The sequence below is a fragment of the Cyanistes caeruleus genome, chromosome 4, assembly GCF_971803275.1.
Source record: "Cyanistes caeruleus chromosome 4, bCyaCae1.hap1.1, whole genome shotgun sequence".
Taxonomy (NCBI): Eukaryota; Metazoa; Chordata; class Aves; order Passeriformes; family Paridae; genus Cyanistes; species Cyanistes caeruleus.
In genome coordinates, this window is record NC_141704.1 from 62,186,114 (window position 1) to 62,203,635 (window position 17,522).

Below are 17,522 nucleotides of genomic sequence, written 5' to 3' on the forward strand. Positions count from 1 at the left end.
CCTTCCCTAAGGAGTTTCCTGTATTAAATGTTGCATTTGTAAAGAAGTTTGAATAGTCAAGGTCAGAGATTTTATAGGGGGCAAACTGTTCTAAGCAAACCTACTTCTGTTTGAAAGAAACTATTAGAGCTGGTGACCTCTAGAAATATTTTCCAGTGAGATAAATAATTTATGATTCCACACCTCTACATAAGGATTTCAAACTACCTGAAAAATACAGCCTTTTTTTACAATTCAGGGATTGTGCCTATTTTACACACAACTGAACCAGGGTTTCAAAGAAGTTAAGGTACTGCCTTAGGGACCTATAGTCTCCCTTTAGCTTTAGGAAGCTCTCAGGAGCAGCTGAGGAAACAGCTTCTATCAGTCTCCTCTTTGGGTTCTGTCCTTCACAGCTTATCACAAGTCAGATGTCAAATCTGCTGCAGAAACAGCAGATAAATGTGCATGTACCCCAATAACCACTCTTTGGCCCTCTTCCTCTTTCTGGGGTAGTGGAATAGCATTTACCAACACAATCTAACTCAAAACACAAATTTGTTTGGGAACAGAAACACGTCCAGTACACAACTCAACACACCCTTTAATGCTGAAGAACTCTTTTAGGCAAGGAATCAACCCTTGCACATGAGAAAGTGAGTGAATCACACCATCAGGCCATCCTGAGAGAATGGCAGCAAACTCAGCAAAAAATTCACCCTATATACAGGTGAAAAATGGGAAGAGAACCTATTTCCTTTGATGAAAAAATAAAAACGGAAAAAAGAAATGTGTAGCAGCATATTGAGCCTTCTGCTCAGGGAGAGTCACTCACTGCCAACCCTGGACACATAAAAATCATAAAAAGAGGGAGAAAAGGGTAAGGGTAAGGGTAAGGTAAGGGTAAGGGTAAGGGTAAGGGTAAGGGTAAGGGTAAGGGGGGGAGGGGGGAGGGGAGGGGAGGGGAGGGGAGGGGAGGGGAGGGGAGGGGAGGGGAGGGGAGGGGAGGGGAGGGGAGGGGAGGGGAGGGAAGGGAAGGGAAGGGGAGGGGAGGGAAGGGAAGGGAAGGGAAGGGAAGGGAAGGGAGGAAGGGAAGGGAAGGGAAGGGAAGGGAAGGGAAGGGAAGGGAAGGGAAGGGAAGGGAAGGGAAGGGAAGGGAAGGGAAGGGAAGGAAGGGAAGGGAAGGGAAGGGAAGGGAAGGGAAGGGAAGGGAAGGGAAGGGAAGGGAAGGGAAGGGAAGGGAAGGGAAGGAAGGGAAGGGAAGGGAAGGGAAGGGAAGGGAAGGGAAGGGAAGGGAAGGGAAGGGAAGGGAAGGGAAGGGAAGGAAGGGAAGGGAAGGGAAGGGAAGGGAAGGGGAGGGAAGGGAAGGGAAGGGAAGGGGAGGGAAGGGAAGGGGAGGGAAGGGGGAGGGGAAGGGAAGGGAAGGGGAGGGGAGGGGGAGGGGAGGGAGGGGAGGGGAGGGGAGGGGAGGGGAGGGTGGGGAGGGGAGGGGAGGGGAGGGGAGGGGAGGGGAGGGGAGGGGAGGGGAGGGGAGGGGAGGGGAGGGGAGGGGAGGGGGAGGGGAGGGGAGGGGAGGGGAGGGGAGGGGAGGGGAGGGGAGGGGGAGGGGGAGGGGAGGGGAGGGGAGGGGAGGGAGGGGAGGGGAGGGGAGGGGAGGGGAGGGGAGGGGAGGGGAGGGGAAGGGGAGGGGGAGGGGAGGGGAGGGGAGGGGGAGGGAGGGGAGGGGAAGGGGAGGGGAGGGGGAGGGGAGGGGAGGGGAGGGGAGGGGAGGGGAGGGGAGGGGAGGGGAGGGGAGGGGAGGGGAGGGAGGGGAGGGGAGGGGAGGGGAGGGGAAGGGGAGGGAAGGAGGGGAGGAAGGGAAGGGAAGGGGAGGGAAGGGAGGGAAGGGAAGGGAAGGGAAGGGAAGGGAAGGGAAGGGGAAGGGAAGGGAAGGGAAGGGAAGGGAAGGGAAGGGAAGGGAAGGGGGAAGGGAAGGGAAGGGAAGGGAAGGGAAGGGAAGGGAAGGGAAGGGAAGGGAAGGGAAGGGAAGGGAAGGGAAGGAAGGGAAGGGAAGGGAAGGGAAGGGAAGGGAAGGGAAGGGAAAAGGAGATAGATCCTGCAAAAAACCAAAATGAACAGCAATCATAGAAATGCCCTGTGCTAAACAGAATTCATCTGTGTAACGCACAGGATCAGTAAGCATAATTCAATAGCAAGCTCATTTCAGAAACATACACAGATATCTTTGAACCTTACCTTTCAGTCTATGGTTTTCTTCCTGCATAAGTGATTGGCTGACTACTGACATTCTTGGTGCTCAACAGAACAAGCTGTCTCCTTCCAGCTTGACTGATTACCAGACTGACACCCATTACTCCCCTGTTTCTGTTTCCATTTCCAATAGTCCCCCAAATTGTAACTTTTTCTTTCTTTTAATATTCTGAAATATATTGCTTTCCAACACCACAATATAAAATGCAGCAGGGAAATAATTATCTGCTTCTGTAGCATGCAAGTTTTAAAATTATATGCCTAGCATTACCAACACAGAGAGTTAAGACTCAAATCCCCACAGAAACAACATGCTAACCATCCTCTTCCCCCAGACTTATGGAGCTGTGGGATGTCTGCCAGGGAAAAACAGAGAAATGTAAAAAGGACTGCAAGAACATGAATACTAAAATAAATATCACAAACCTAGCTGTTGGAATCACAGACTGAGAAAAAGCTATTAAATCAGCTATTCCATCTTCTTATAGAAAGCAGCAATGTTCCCTGTACATTATTTTCCTGCTGTTTCTCCAGCGTGTTCAAATGGGTCCCAAACTGCTCTGTGTGCAATGGACACTGCTCCAGCTTTCAGAAGGCTTCACATCAGGCCATAAACTGTGAGGATTGAAACACCTCTCACAAAATTACTGTACTAAGCAGGTAGGACTACCCAGATATATTTCTTTATGAAGTCCATCTTTGCATTAAGATTTTCTTTTTCTTTCATTTTTTCAACCTGAAATTTCTGGTGTTATATCTCACCAACATATATATTTCCCTGTCTGCATGAACGTCCCAGCCTTTTTATGCATCCTATTTATCTTTTTTTTCCTTTTTTTTCATTTCAAGCCAATATTATATTTTGATTTCACTTTTTCATTCACAGATTTGGCTTTATTCTAGGTTCACTCTCATGTCCACTATCTCTCCCCGTATCTCACTTCACTGATCCCACTGTTCTCTTCATCATCCACCCTTTCTCTCAAGTCTAAAAACACCACTGACACTTCTTGAAAATAATTCAGCAGCACACAATATGAATACAACATGAAGCGAATGGAAGCAACATGGCTCAAGCAGATGTCACTGAAATAACTAAAAACCAAGATAAAATATTGATGATGATGATGACGATGATGATGATGATGATGATGATGATAATAATAATAATAATAATAATAATAATAATAATAATAATAATAATAATAATAATAATAATAATAATAATATAAAAAGTCACTAATTAGGAGAAAACTATAAAAGTGTTCTCTGTTGAGGAATGAACTTTGCTAAGTTGCTAACATCTGGAGGTTAAGAAGCACAATGTGACTGTAGCACATCCCAGCAAGAAGCTGAACAGGAATGTTGTCAGAGTTTCCATTGCAACTTAGACAATGAAAGAAGAGAATACTGGGACTCCAGGCAGTACCAAGGTCAGGGGCAAAGAGGCAGCTACAGAAAACATGTTCATTTTGCTCTGCCAGCCTGACAAGCTGGGGCTTGGGGAGGCAATGAAAGAACAAAATGTAATATGAAAAAAAAAAAAAATAAAAAAAAATAAAAAGCAAACATTTCTGTGCAGCTATAAAACACCAGAGTTGTATTTTTTTTTTTTTCAGGGACAGCCAGTAAGACAAGAGCAGTAAAGCACCTTAGAGGGGAGTGTGAGAGTTTGTGATAGACTACGTGGTGACACACTTGCTTCTCATGCAAATCTTGGGACATTGCTAACCAGAAACTCTTTCAAGCGCTTTTACAAGGGCCCAGGTCTTCCCTGAACTACAGAACCCTTCATAAACTGTAATAGATCCCTTACATGGGGAAGTAGACCCTTTATTTAAACACCCAAAAATCACTATAGAGTACTTTGCATCAATGGTCCAAATCGACACAATAATATTTTTACAACCACCATCTTCATTATCACAAACTCCTGCTTTTGTTTTAACCTCTTGAAAAATGCTTGTTACAAACTGACCACCAGTAAGTGACCATACTGAGACTAGAAAAGCAACCACTTATGTTGCTAAAGGACACAAAATGATTCACATGAACACTCTCAGTGTCAGAACAAAAAACCGTCCTTTATTCTCTGACTCCAGTATTTATAGATTCGCAAAAATCACCACGGATTGGATAATTAAGTTACCACCTTCCCAAGCACACTGGTCATGAGAAACGTCCACCAAAAGACCTTTCTTAGAAGGTATGTGATAAACAACTTATGTTTATAGGACTTTCATGGGAAAGTAACTAAAACTATGAAAACATTATCTATCAGAAAGCTTAATTTTCAATCCTTACTCAGAGAAATAGGCTGAAAATACTAAGAGTTTTTGCTAAAATACCTATTTCAGACAGTTCAGATAGAGGCAAATCAATGGAATGAGTCTACTATCTTCAGTTCTGCCACCAGAAAATGAATATTGAAATAACCCTAAAAAGGCATTATTCTGTGGGAAAGGATGAGCCAGGGAAATCATGCTGCTGATGAAAGCCTTTCCAGAGGCTCTCTCCTCTTCCTCCTCTTCATCTTCTGAAACAGAATGCAGGTCCTGGAAAAGCAAAACCAGTGAGCCTCTCCTTGGCAGCCTGGTGTGCTCACCTGACAAATGAGGACTTTAAAGGGAAGGCAGTACAATCAAATGTCATGGAGACACTCATGGATTTTAATTTGATCATGCACACTTCTGTTGAGGGAATCACTAGGATTCCTAAATGAATAGGATTTGACAGAGATAGGAATATTTCCCATTGCATTTAAAAAAATAAACAAATAAAACTAAATATGCACTTCTAAGCCTTTTTAGAAAATGTCTGAGGTGGTTTTCTGTGCCAGCAAATCTAAATTTGATAACTGTTATCAGTCAAATAATATTCAGTTCTGTGACTGTATCTTTGTCCTGGAACTCATAGCTATTTCCACTCATATAAGCAAAACCAGGGAATGAAATTCTGAATTACCTGTAAGTCTCAAAACCCTACTCTTTTTGTCCTCTTCTGTTTAGAATCTCCTAATTCAGTGCCTCATCATATATCTCATGTATTTGTTAACTGCAGATCTATGGGACACTGAGCAATCTGGTTTCTAACATAGAAAAAAGAACAGTGACTTAGATAAAACCTCTTATTTCTCTATAGTTTCAATCTCCTTAACCTACATTAGGGGAAAAAAAAAGGTAACAAAACCCCCCCAAGCTATTTCTCACCATTCTAAAACACATGCCATTGTTTTCCTTTGCGGGTTATAATATCCTGTCATGTACATGTATGAGAAAATTCTTGACTGATTTTTTTTTCTTCAAAGTAGTTACTTCCTTTGCTCTCGAACATAAATATTGCACATTTCTCTCATTATTTTCTTTATGAAAAACACTAGCATACTTGTGAGCTTCACCTGTAATTAAAAGATGATACGGACACAGCATATAGGAAATAACATAAATTATTTTGGTTTTGGGACTATGTGGTAACATCCACGTCTGTGAAGTTTCATCCAAAAATATACTGTATCTACTGTACACCACAGTTTGGACCAGGCATTCAGGAAAAGATACAGACACTGAGTTCAGCAAATACAAAAATGGCACATTTACCTAAGAAATCCAATTCTATATTCATTTAAAACAATTACCACTTAGAAACCTTCTTTGTCAGTCTTATTTTGAATGATCATATAATTTTAAATTACTTTTTTTCATTTTCCTACATGGTTCCCAAAACTATACAGTAAATGAATATTCTATTTATGAAGATTTGGTTTTATTTTGGCTCATTAGCAGTATCATTTTCTGCATCAATTTCTCATCCATACAAATAAACTGTTCATTTATTTAATTTGAAAAATCAACACAATCTAATAAGAATGCTTTGTTTTCACTTTGAATTTGTGCTTTTCCATATATCCAATATATTTTAGACACTGGAGTGCTCTAAGATTTACAAATAGACTGAATATTTGTCTAGGTTAAATGCATTATTGCAATCCTACATACGATAGTGCCTGAATGTATAAAACATTATCATATTTTTATGAAATATTTAAATAGATACTTTTTTTTAAAGTAAAACCTAATATTTTTTCCTGAAAAATATTCTATTTCTGCTCAGTACTACCTTCAGTTATCTAAAAATACCTGCAGAGGTTCCTAATCTATGTAAGTAATTACATCTAGGGAAGGAAATTAAAAATAAATATTTAAGAGCCACAAAAATCTTTCTTCACTCTAAAAAATTTGCCTTACTCTCTGGCAGTAATATATAATCTTCTATGTTACTGTAAACAATGCATATGTAAACAATACTCATACAGGAAAAATTAGAAGTCCCCAAATGAGAATACTCATTCTAAAGGAAAACAGCCAAAAATACAAGTTATGTGGGGAAATTACAAAAAATGGACATTGTAACAGGAATAAATTAGGGTTGTAGGGGTTTGATTCTATATTTCAGTTTAAATTTGGGCATGTCTTCTGGTTAAAGTCCTGAATCTTTCAAAATATTATTTACTTAGAAGACTATGTAAATACTGAAACACATTTAAGAGAGTTTGGTCTAATTTTTAATTGAAGAATGTTCTTTTCATCTTTTGTGTGGCCACATTCTCATTTCCTAGAAATTTTCCTAGCAAAATTTCAGTTACAAGCCCTGTGGGTGAAAGCCACTTGCCTGCAACACTCACTTTATCCAAATTGATTTCAGTGGAATTTGTGTGTAATAAATTGACAGGGTCTTCCCTTTTCATGCAACAGCACCCGCTCTGCTGTGGATTCTACTGCCAGTATTCTCATCTGATTTCAGAAAGAAATCTGATGCTAACAGCTCTTAAAAGGACAAGAGCACTAAAGAAAAGTGGCCTATCCATTCCTGTAGTTCAAGATGAATGAAATGCCAAAGCAGTAGCACATAAGTCAAAGGTGGCATGTAGAACACAGCTCACATGTAAATACATTTATAGTGATACTACTTCAGAGATCAGTGTCTCTTTTTCTAAGGCCTGGAGATAAATTATAAAATTAAACAAGCAAATTCTTAACAGCTACATTTTTTCTCTATACACAGAACTTTGAAAATTAAGTATGCTGTCATATTACTTTCTTTTTTTTTTTGCTGTTTCCACCTCTCCCTCATTTAGCTGCATCTATCCTGTTGAAACCCTTCATGTCATCTGAATCATGTCCAGGGAGGGAATCACTGGGTTTGTTACCTTTATTTTTCCAGGTATCGCCTCCAGCACTGATGTAAGGAAAAAATGGCCAACAGCCACTCTTCCTACCCTGAAGTGCTGTCCACAAAGGGCCCCCCTATGTGGTCCACATGAGATAAAGAAAGGCTACCCCTGAACTGTGGCTCCCAGAGCTGTGCACTGTCCATCAGCTGATTCACTGGCAGCTTGAAAAACCTTGAAAAATTTTATTTGCAGTGGTAAAATTATTTTCATGTGACACAAAAAAATGCTAAATTAAAACTACACAGTTTAGGGATGGAAAGTGAATATAGACCAAAATGTAAAAATATCTGTGAGGAAAATAACGAAGTTTGGAAATGGACTTGCTGTACATTTTTAAAAAATTTTATTTTCCCTTCTGTTTTACTTAATCAGCATGGTGAAATCTGAACATTTTTTTGATGTTGACAAACCAAACCTGAGGTTTCCACTAATATATGTTGAAATTGACATTTATCGTCATTCTTTTTGAAGGTACATGACAGTTAACCTCTGTCAGTAGCTAAGCTCTAATTTACCCCACCCCACTACATTAAGCAAAGTGTCCTGAACTTTTACCAAAATCCACTTATATTAGAGACAAAGTGTTGAAGGACAAAACTCAGAAGAGCAATGCAGAATAGAAAACCTCGAAATAGAAATCTTTTCCTTTTCTATCAAAGAACAACAAAGCCAAAATAATCCTTTTATTACTATATATTATGAGTGTCCACAGACCAGGTGAAATCCAGCAGCAAATGATGCTGGATACTGTACAGCTCTACAGTAAAACAGTCTCTGCCCCAGATTACAGTCCCCAGAAACTCAACAAAGGGTATGGAAGGAAAACAGTGTAGCACAGGAATGATCGGTGCAATGCCAGCACACTGTGTTCCTTCCATTTTCTTTTACAAAGAAGGAAAAAATAATGCAAGATTAACATTACAAAAGACAGAAGTGGAAAGATGGGATATGATAAGAGTCAGTGAGAAAAAGGAAAAGGTGATAAAGAATAAAGTGGGGTGCAGGGTGCCCAAGTTACACAGCACATTAAGCGAAGTGATGCGATTCTGAGAGCAGGCAAAAAAGGAGGCTTGTGCAAAACAGCCAATTAGGAAAAGCACGGAAAAAAAACAATGAAAAATATCAGTCATCATCAGCCTCCTTCATATGCTACTTGTGCAGCTGCTCTGCTTGCTTCAGTCTTTGGTTCAATGGTAAGACCCTTGATGCCATAACGAAAGCTGGGCTGACTGCATGGCAGAGGAATTCAGTTTAAAAGGAGAAGAGGACATGCCACATAAAAGGTGAAGAGGACACACCACATAAAAAGTAAGCTTGCAAAGAAAAGTGATATACTCTTGGTTTTAGCAAAAATGTACAAATTAAGAGTATGTAACAAATGAGGGCTGATACTCATAATTGAAATGCATTTCTGCATTACACCTCTCAATCAGTAAAGATGAGCCCTTACTACACTGATATTAGACAGACACAATACAGCATATTTAAATGATACTATGAACTCAGTCTTTACTCCCGTAGTAAATTGTAGCATTTTAAATCATGACTGAATGGAAGATACTAAGTATTTTGTGTTTAGGTTACTGTAATGAATCCCAAATCAGTTATGACTGCAAGTTGCCACACATATACCGTAGTGGCTAACTGTTAATCCTAATACAATTCCCACTGCCTTGTCAAAGCACGGCAAAACTGTCACACTTGTTAACAGCTTCAACAACGAGGTCAAGCAGTGAGCAGTGCCCAGGAGTGAACTGCTTTACTTCCAGAGGTGGTTACTGCAGAAGCAGGGGAACAGCCAGTACTGTAACAGCTCTGCCACTTTTTGCAGTAGATCTTATCAGGACTTATCAGGGACTCTGCAACCTTGCCCGAGCATCATATTCTCATGCTGTTTTATTTGTAATTACATTGACTGGAAATATGATTTTCTAATAGGAAGCCAAAGGATAACAATCCAGCAAACTTAAAGAACTCTCTTACATTACCAACTTTGCTTATATTTTGAAATATAACCTTGAATGGCCAGGATTTAAAATAAAGCATATCTTTTAAGTCAGAAATAAGAGACCACTTTGCTCTCAGACACTCTCAGACAGATGAAATTGACCTATGGAAAACGATCACAGAACCCAAACCAATGTATGATCCAGGACACCCAAATTAAAGTTTCCAGTGCTACACTGAGTCTTATTTTGAAAGCTCATACTGTATGCTGCAATATTCCTCATATTTCTTCACATAACTGAACATGTGAAAAGGCTTTTCCTTCAGCTTACCTTCCACATCCCATCTGAATTTTTCCAAACAAGATTAAGCAAGAATCAAATGGACTGCACTGAGTTATTTTTATTATGATTATTAACCAACTGAGATGAAAACTGTTCTCATGGATGAAAAGCATTAAAATTATCAATTATGAATGCACTTTCTAATTACTATTTGATATTGTTTCCATATGTCTGAAAAAAAAGAAACTGACTGGGTAATTGACTAAGCAGTTACCTGGTTTCAGGGGATTTGAGTCTCCTTCCTTGTAATTCAGTGGCAGAACTCTAGCTGACTTAAAAACCAATGATGTCTTTATACACTCCAACTCGTTCTACTAAATAGAAAAGTCCACTTCTGTGAAACTCTTCAGGTCAGGAGGACTGCACCTGAGTCAACAGATCTGAACGTTTGGTTCCTAGAAGGACATTAATCTAGCAGATTTCTTCTGATATCATATAGTGCACTCAATTAAATAAATATGATCACAAACAGCACTGTATTCTATGAACCGTTAACTGAAGAATAAGAAACATCAGTGTCAAAGTCATCTATGAATGTATGTTAGATCAGAACTCCAGTCTGCTTTACATTCCTGCTGACAGTTCCCATAATGAGCATGCAGCATTAAATAAAAACCATAACCTGTTTAAACAAAGATCGGAGCACCAGCTTTATCTTTGCATTCTCTAATGTTTGTTGTTTGGCATCACAAACTAACACCAAAGCAAGTCTCTTGTTAACAGCAGTCCAGGTTTTAGTACAGGGCATGAGGGGAGGGCTCTTGTCCACCAAGAACATTTTTGTATCTTTAAAATGGGCATTTTACTTCAGACAAACATATACAGGTATTCTCTGCAGATACTCTGCTTTGAATTATACTACAGAAGATCAGGAAGAGAATAAAGGAGACACGCAGGATAATGTACAAGCAAGAAATTTTAAAGATTTGTTATGTCTCATTTGAGACAATGAAACAAACCCAAAAGCCGAGCTAAAACTGTTTAGACATACCTGGGTAGTAACTAATATTAATCAGTTCACATAGATATCATACATGGGAAAACTACTACATTTAAAAATTTCAGAAATCCATATACAGATAGAAATCAGTTCCACTCCCCATTTTTGTAGTACACTACCAGAGAATTTACAGTGTCTGGCATCACAAAACTGTTTATTACAAATAGGTGCAACACAGATTGCCATTTTACAATGACTCCATAACTGGAGATGCATGATTTTTTGGTATTCACATTTCAGATATACACTGTTAAAATGTAGCCTTGCATTTTAAATATCTACTTTAGAAAAACTGAGTGTTCACTTCATCACAGGCCAATTGCAAAGTTTAATAATCATTCCTAGTTATCCATTTATCTAAATATCCATTATCATATATCCATATATGGATATATCCAAAGCTCCTTTACACTAGTCTAAATCAACTACAAAATTCATTAAACTGAAGTTGAAACGGCTATCAATACCATACACTATCAGCAGATCTCTAAATGATAGTATTGTCAAGGTATCAGACTGTACAAGCAGGAATCTTCAACTATTGATCTTCCACCAAAGAGAAAGGAATGTTTAAAATCTGCCCAGTTTCTTCACGTTTCGCATCCAAACCATCTGTGTTACCCACGGACAAGCACACCCATTTATAAATGTATTCCACACTACCTATCTGAAAGTGCAACATAGAAATTGCTAATCCTAAGAAAGCACTAAAAAGAAATGAAATCTCTACCGAAACGTCCCCAGTCTGCCTTTTTTTTTTTTTTTTTTTTTTTTTTTTTTGTCTGCTCTACTGCTTTGAGCGTGCTGGATACCAAATAACAGAGAAATAAATTACATGCAAATCGGCATGAATCCTACCAAACTTATCGAGCGGTTTCCTCCCGGAACAAAACTTTGGAGGTCACTCAATCCTCTCCTACGACAAAGGGAAGTTCTTCCTCTTCCATCACCCCTTGCTATGGGAGGGAAACTACTGGGGAAGACGCGCACGGCTTTTCCTCGGGGGCTTCTTTGGCGGTGTTGGCTGGTGACAGAGCACGGTGGGGGGAACGCGAGGGACAAGCGGCCGGAGCGCCCGGGGATCCCAGCTCGGCCTCCGCGGCAACTCTGCGAACAAAGTAACTTCCCGGCGGTGCACGGCGGGGCAGCGACCGCCCTGCCCTGCCCAGCGAGAGCTCGCACAGCCGGGGAGAGCAGCCCCCGAGGGGCAGGCAAGGTCCCCGGAGTGCGCTGCCAGCCCTTACCTTGCTCCGCACCCCGCTCCGCACGCCCAGCGGCAGCAGCGCCGCGGGGCCGGGGCACGGGATGCTGCGAGGCTCCCGGCGCCTCTTCCTCCGCCTCTCTCCTGATCCTCAGAAAAGCCCTTCCCCCCTTCGCTTCCCCCCCCGCTCCCCCCCCCCCGTCCTCCTCACTCTCTCTAGCTCTGGGGCATAGACATTTTATTTATTTATTTATTTATTTATTTATCTATTTATTTATTTATTTATTTACATTTTTCTTTTTTTTTTTAAGAAGCCAAGGGGAAGCTTGGTTGGGAGAACCAAAGCCCTGACGCGCTCGGGGGTGGGTAGGTGTGGGGTGCGGCTGCGGGGGTTTCAGACCCTCGCACGGCAACACAGGCGGACCCATCCCCCCCGTCTCCTCGGTCCCCAGCCGGGGGAGGCGGTCGAAGCTCACCGCCTTCCACCGATCCTGCACCGGGAACGGGCCCTGCGCACGATCCTCCAGCTCGGGGCAGCCGTCCGGACCCCAACCCCGACCCCCATCCCTGTGGGGGCAGCAGGGCGGCCCCCTCCCCCCCAAATACGTACCCTGCCTGCCGGGGCTGGTTTGAGGACGCAGGATTTTGTGCGAACGATCGTCTCCTTCTCCGGGAGCTCAGCCTCCCCTCCCCCCTGCCTCCCTTCCCCCGCCTCCCCCACCTCCTTTGGGGGGCCAGGAATCCCCCACTGCCGGCCCTGCCTCCTCCCCGCCCGGCCGGAGCGGTGATGCGTCGGGGCGGCGGCGCTGCATGGCCCCGGTGCTCGGTGCCCGCGGCCCGGCTGCGCTGCGGCGGAGCGCGGGCTGTCCCCTCCCGCCGCGGGCGCGGGTCAGCGGGGGCGGCGCGGGGCCGCCTCCGGCGGGAGGGGAGGCTGCGTCCCCCGGCCCCGCAGAGGGGCTGCGCGGCCCGGGCCACAGCCGAGGCAGCATCCTTGGGGAGCGTGTGCGTGCAGTCGGGAGGCAAGAACTCCGCGCCGGCCTTTCGCGGGGGTGGGGGGTACTGGTCTTCCCCCTCCTTCCCGCAGCGGTCAGGGGGAAGTTTGGCGGCGGGGCTGCGGGAGGATTCTCCGGCCAGCGCCGCGGGGCCAAGGGAGCCGCAGCCCGTCCCTTCGGCAGCGCAGGTGGCTAGAAGGGCGCCGGGGGACTCCGGAGGTCCGGTCCTTGCAGGGTACAAGGGGGCACGGGGGTAGGCGAGGGAAGGTCCCTTCCCTAACAGCGCCTGGTGTATTTCTCAGAGGCGCCGAGCATGGACAACTTCCCTCTGCTTCGAAATCAGGCCATCGTAGAATCATAAATATGTAATATTACACTCTTATGATATTATGAGTAGAGAACAGGAGAGTTAAATGCATGCGTTGAGGAGAGGCAAATTATATGTAAAGGGCTTTATTGCACAACTGCAGAGCGATTCTCAAATGAAAAAAACTCAAATCCTTACAAGAACAAATATAATTCCTGCTCGCATGTTCCCATATCGCCTGCTAGGCAAGAAAATGTGCTGGATTATTGAGCAACAATTAGTGGAGTTACATCTGGGTTTGGTACACATGGTGATTTGCTGCTCATCAAACAACAGTCTGAAAATCCCGAGCTGGATAATACCCATTCTGGACACGAAAATTGTACCTTGCACATTTCTTCCAGGTCAGGATGAAACAGACAGCTCTGGGAAACGTTCTGGAGGAAATAAAAGAAGCCATCGAGCCCTACAAAAGGTCCTGTATGACCGAGCAGAGCCAAACTTGCACACAGGCTCTGCCCAGGACAGAAGGAATCCTCAGCTGCCCCCCCGAGAAGTTCTTGTGCTCTGGGCAGAGGCTTGGAACCCCAAAACTGGACCTGAAAACCTTTCCCCACAGTTTCTATTTCTGGCAAAACATATGTATTTATCTTGAAAGTTTGCATTTTGACATGTCAGCGGTTTTGCAACAATATAAATGTGCTTGAAAAATTTTTGATCGGCCTAATGGTTAGGACCTATTAAAAGCTGCAGACCATATTCACAATCAATTCACTTATTCAGATGCATGAATACAAACTTAGAAAAGTAATTACAGGCACCTTTTTTTGGAAATCTTGAGGCTGTGTGGTTTCCCCATGAGAAATATGAGTAATAAAATTCCTACTTTAAAAAAAAATAAAAAAAAGAAAGAGGCAAATGTGCTTAGCATTGTTCTTATTTACTTTTGTCTTTAAAAGTAAAAATTGTTGATTAAATGTTCCAGGTGAGGCAGGAGTGGCTGGATGCAAATCCTTAATTTCAGCTAGCCTTTAAAAGAACAAGCAGAAAGATTTTCTAATGGCAATTTATTTCTTCTTTTCCCTTTTTAAATTTTAGTTGTCTTTCATAAGAGAAATGGATTTTTCCTTTTTTGGTGAATGTACAAACAGAAATCAGCTGATAAGTATTATCAGATCTGCTTATTTTGATTTTTCAACTGAGAATTAACATTGTATCTGCTACACACATTAAATACATCTGGTTTGGGATTAAAATATTTTATGAAGAAATTAATTTCTCACTCTCTATTGTTAAAAATGGTGAATAGTACTTGACATTTTTGGTTATTTATGATTTGCATCAAGTTCTCTTTGTATGAAAATTGACATTCAATTAAAATTTCTTTGAGGTAATTTAAAATTGTTCATTAAAACTGTCTTAAATATGCTTGATTTGTTTCAAAACTATCTTTGCATTTTAAAATATTTTATTAAATATCTGAAATAATGGCCCATAGAAGGGGAATTAAATTGGAAGCTTCTGGTAGCCATGGCTTTGACAGTCTTAGAGAAAGCAGATCTTATCCTCTCACACTTGGGTTTAGCTATAGATTGACAGAGGAAAATATGCAATCTTACTTTTTATTCTCTAATGTTGATTTTTCAGCATTAATAGTCCTTAACTGAACTATTCAAATGGATTGAAACAAAGAAGATATTCACCCCACCTGCAGAAGAAACTGCAGCTCTCAAAAATTGCTTTCCTGAATCTGTTACATCCTGTTCCATCTGCTTAGCCAAGGCCTTCAGTCAGGTTGGTGGCATCACCTTCCAAAGTTTAGGAACAGCAAACATCTCTTTGTGTCAATTGAAGAGGTGCAGACAAAATTTCAACAAAACATTGCTTAATTTTTAAAATTTTTTTTGTTAAATAATGGATTTTTTGAGAAGATAGTATGGAATAATGTTGTCCAGCAAGGACAGTATTTGTAGGGATTTTGATCAAATTCTGGCATAATGAAGCAAGGGACCCCTAAATAGTTACCTTTGGTTGTATGGATTGTTACTTCAAGGTGGAAGGGCTTATATATCTCATTTTTGAATAATTAGTTTTGAAGATGGAAAATGCTCTATGTGAGCACTTAGGTAGCAACAGACAAAAAGTAATTTCAACTGATAGGAGAGAAAATTATCCCCTTATCTAAAGTGAAAGGCAGTTGGGCAAATGCAGTTCAGACAATTACTGGGGAAGGCAGAAATGGATATAAAATAAATATAAACCTGTGCAGCATTTTGGCTGATTTTTTTTACTTGATTTGGCTTCTTGGTGTTTGCCAATTATTTATGTGTAGTTTAAATTAAACCTGTTCTTCAAAACTACCCATTAAATTAACAAATCCATCCTAGTTTAGGATTTTTTTTTGTTTCTTGAGCAGTTGGAATTTTACAGATAAGAGTTAGTGCAGACTTCTGTTTGCACAGTGTCACAGCAGAAGAGGAGCAGTAGACCACTGCTGAGTGACAGCCTACAGCTCTGAAATGTGCCATCCATCGTCTCGTAGGTTCTTTGTTCCCCATCCCCTGCACTTCTGTGACATGTCAGACTTCCTACACATGCCCTGCAGAGTTCATCTGTGCCTGTACACTCCAGCCTGCACTTCCCAAGCCTGACTGATGCTCCAATGGTGCTTTCCTGAGGCATCAGATGGAATGCACGTGTGCAAGGAACAGCTGATCTACACGATCTGGGTGATCTTTGCCAGGACATGAGGATATGTCATGTACCTGAGCTTTGAGGCATGTCTGTATGTTCATGAAACCTGGAAAAATACGGAGGAACACCAGGTTGTACCTGGGCATGGTTATCACATGGACAGAATGCTGTATTATCCAGGATGGAAAGACCTGTTCCTCAGGCAGTGGAACTTTGCACTGCTAACACACACACACACACACACACAAAAAAAAAAAAAAAAAAAAAAAAAAGGTTTACAGAGTTTGCAGTTTGTTAAATTGTACATCTTTTCCACAGAAATTTGAAAGTCCGTCTGATGAATGACTAATATCCCATTGTCATTTCTTCAGTGGGGAGGAGGTGTCTGACCTGTGTGATATTTTTAAGCTAATAAATAAACAGCTAGTTCTTAACACTAAACTTACCAATCAAATCAGCCTCATGTTGCTTTCCAGTAAACCTTAGTGATCTCCTTTCCGCTGTCTGTTCCGTGCAGTTCCTCATAAAATACAGAGCTGTGGAACTTTGCCTGTAGGGTAAAAGCCTGGAGCCACATAGTCATGTATCTGTTCAGCAGTGTAAAAGAGAAATCCCCTATTCACAGCCCCACACAGTCAGCATTGCCTGCTGGTAAACTTTAAATTGCCTGAGTTGCTTAATGTCGTGATTAAAAGCCATGTGTTTCTTTCTTGTCCTATGCTGTGTTTGGCAAAACAGAAGGGACAAAAGTCTCACAATTGCTTCCATGCCAAGCAAACAATTGCACAGTGTCCAATTGTATGGGTTTTTCTTGTTCTTAAAAATATGGTCTAATAATACCATAGATACCAGAGGACCTTTTCATTTGCCCATTGTTAACAAAATGAAAAGCTGAAGTCTTGACTACCAAAGTGCAATTCTGTGATTTGTGAAATTGAGTAGGTATATCCAGCAGCTACAGAAAAATGACAGAACAAAACCTCAAACAGGCCATCATTGTTTCTTCCTAAAGTTGCCAAAAAATGGCTTTGGGATGATATTCAGCTTTTAATTATGACAAATGAGAAATGTTACAAATAATGTGTTTTACAGGTCACAGCAAAACCATGTAGAATGTAGAATTTCTCCTTTAGAATTTCTCCTTAAACACTGATGTGATTCCAAGTCTCATTTAACACAAGTTTTTCTTGAACTTTACTATTGCATCAGAGGCTGAGATACTGCAAATAACTCTAAAACCTGAATAGCAGTTGCTTATGTTCCTAATAGTAAGATGAAATAGCTGCGTACTCCTGTTTTAAAAATAGAAAAAGAAGTGGAGAAAATAAAATAGAAAACAAAGTATTTGCATTTTGAAGGCTGTAGAATTATATATTTGGAATAGCTCTAAAAGATTAGCTGCTTCTCAGAGTTATAAATTTAAAAATATTAGGGAGGCCATCTATAGCAATAAAAGGTTTTTTGTTTGGTTGGCTGGTTTTTATCAGTGATATGTATTCTTCAGCTGAGGGGAAAAAGTCCGTTTCAACAATCAAGTGGACATATTTGTGCTCCTATTTTAGGAACATATTCCTTTTA

General features: G+C 41.5%; 1 protein-coding gene across 6 annotated transcripts in view; it reads right to left on the minus strand.

The window, feature by feature from the left end:
• The window catches only part of MPPED1 (metallophosphoesterase domain containing 1), a 63,232-nt gene extending 50,537 nt beyond the window's left edge, over positions 1 to 12,695 (minus strand). The window contains exon 1 of one of the 6 annotated variants that reach the window (XM_086885176.1): positions 12,562 to 12,695. The gene's annotated coding sequence lies outside the window, so the exon portion shown is untranslated. Of the gene's footprint in view, positions 1 to 11,608; positions 12,115 to 12,561 lie in introns of those variants that run through there. The other 5 variants (XM_086885179.1, XM_086885177.1, XM_086885175.1 and 2 more) reach the window with 5 other exon arrangements.
• Between the last annotated feature and the right edge of the window lie 4,827 nt (positions 12,696 to 17,522).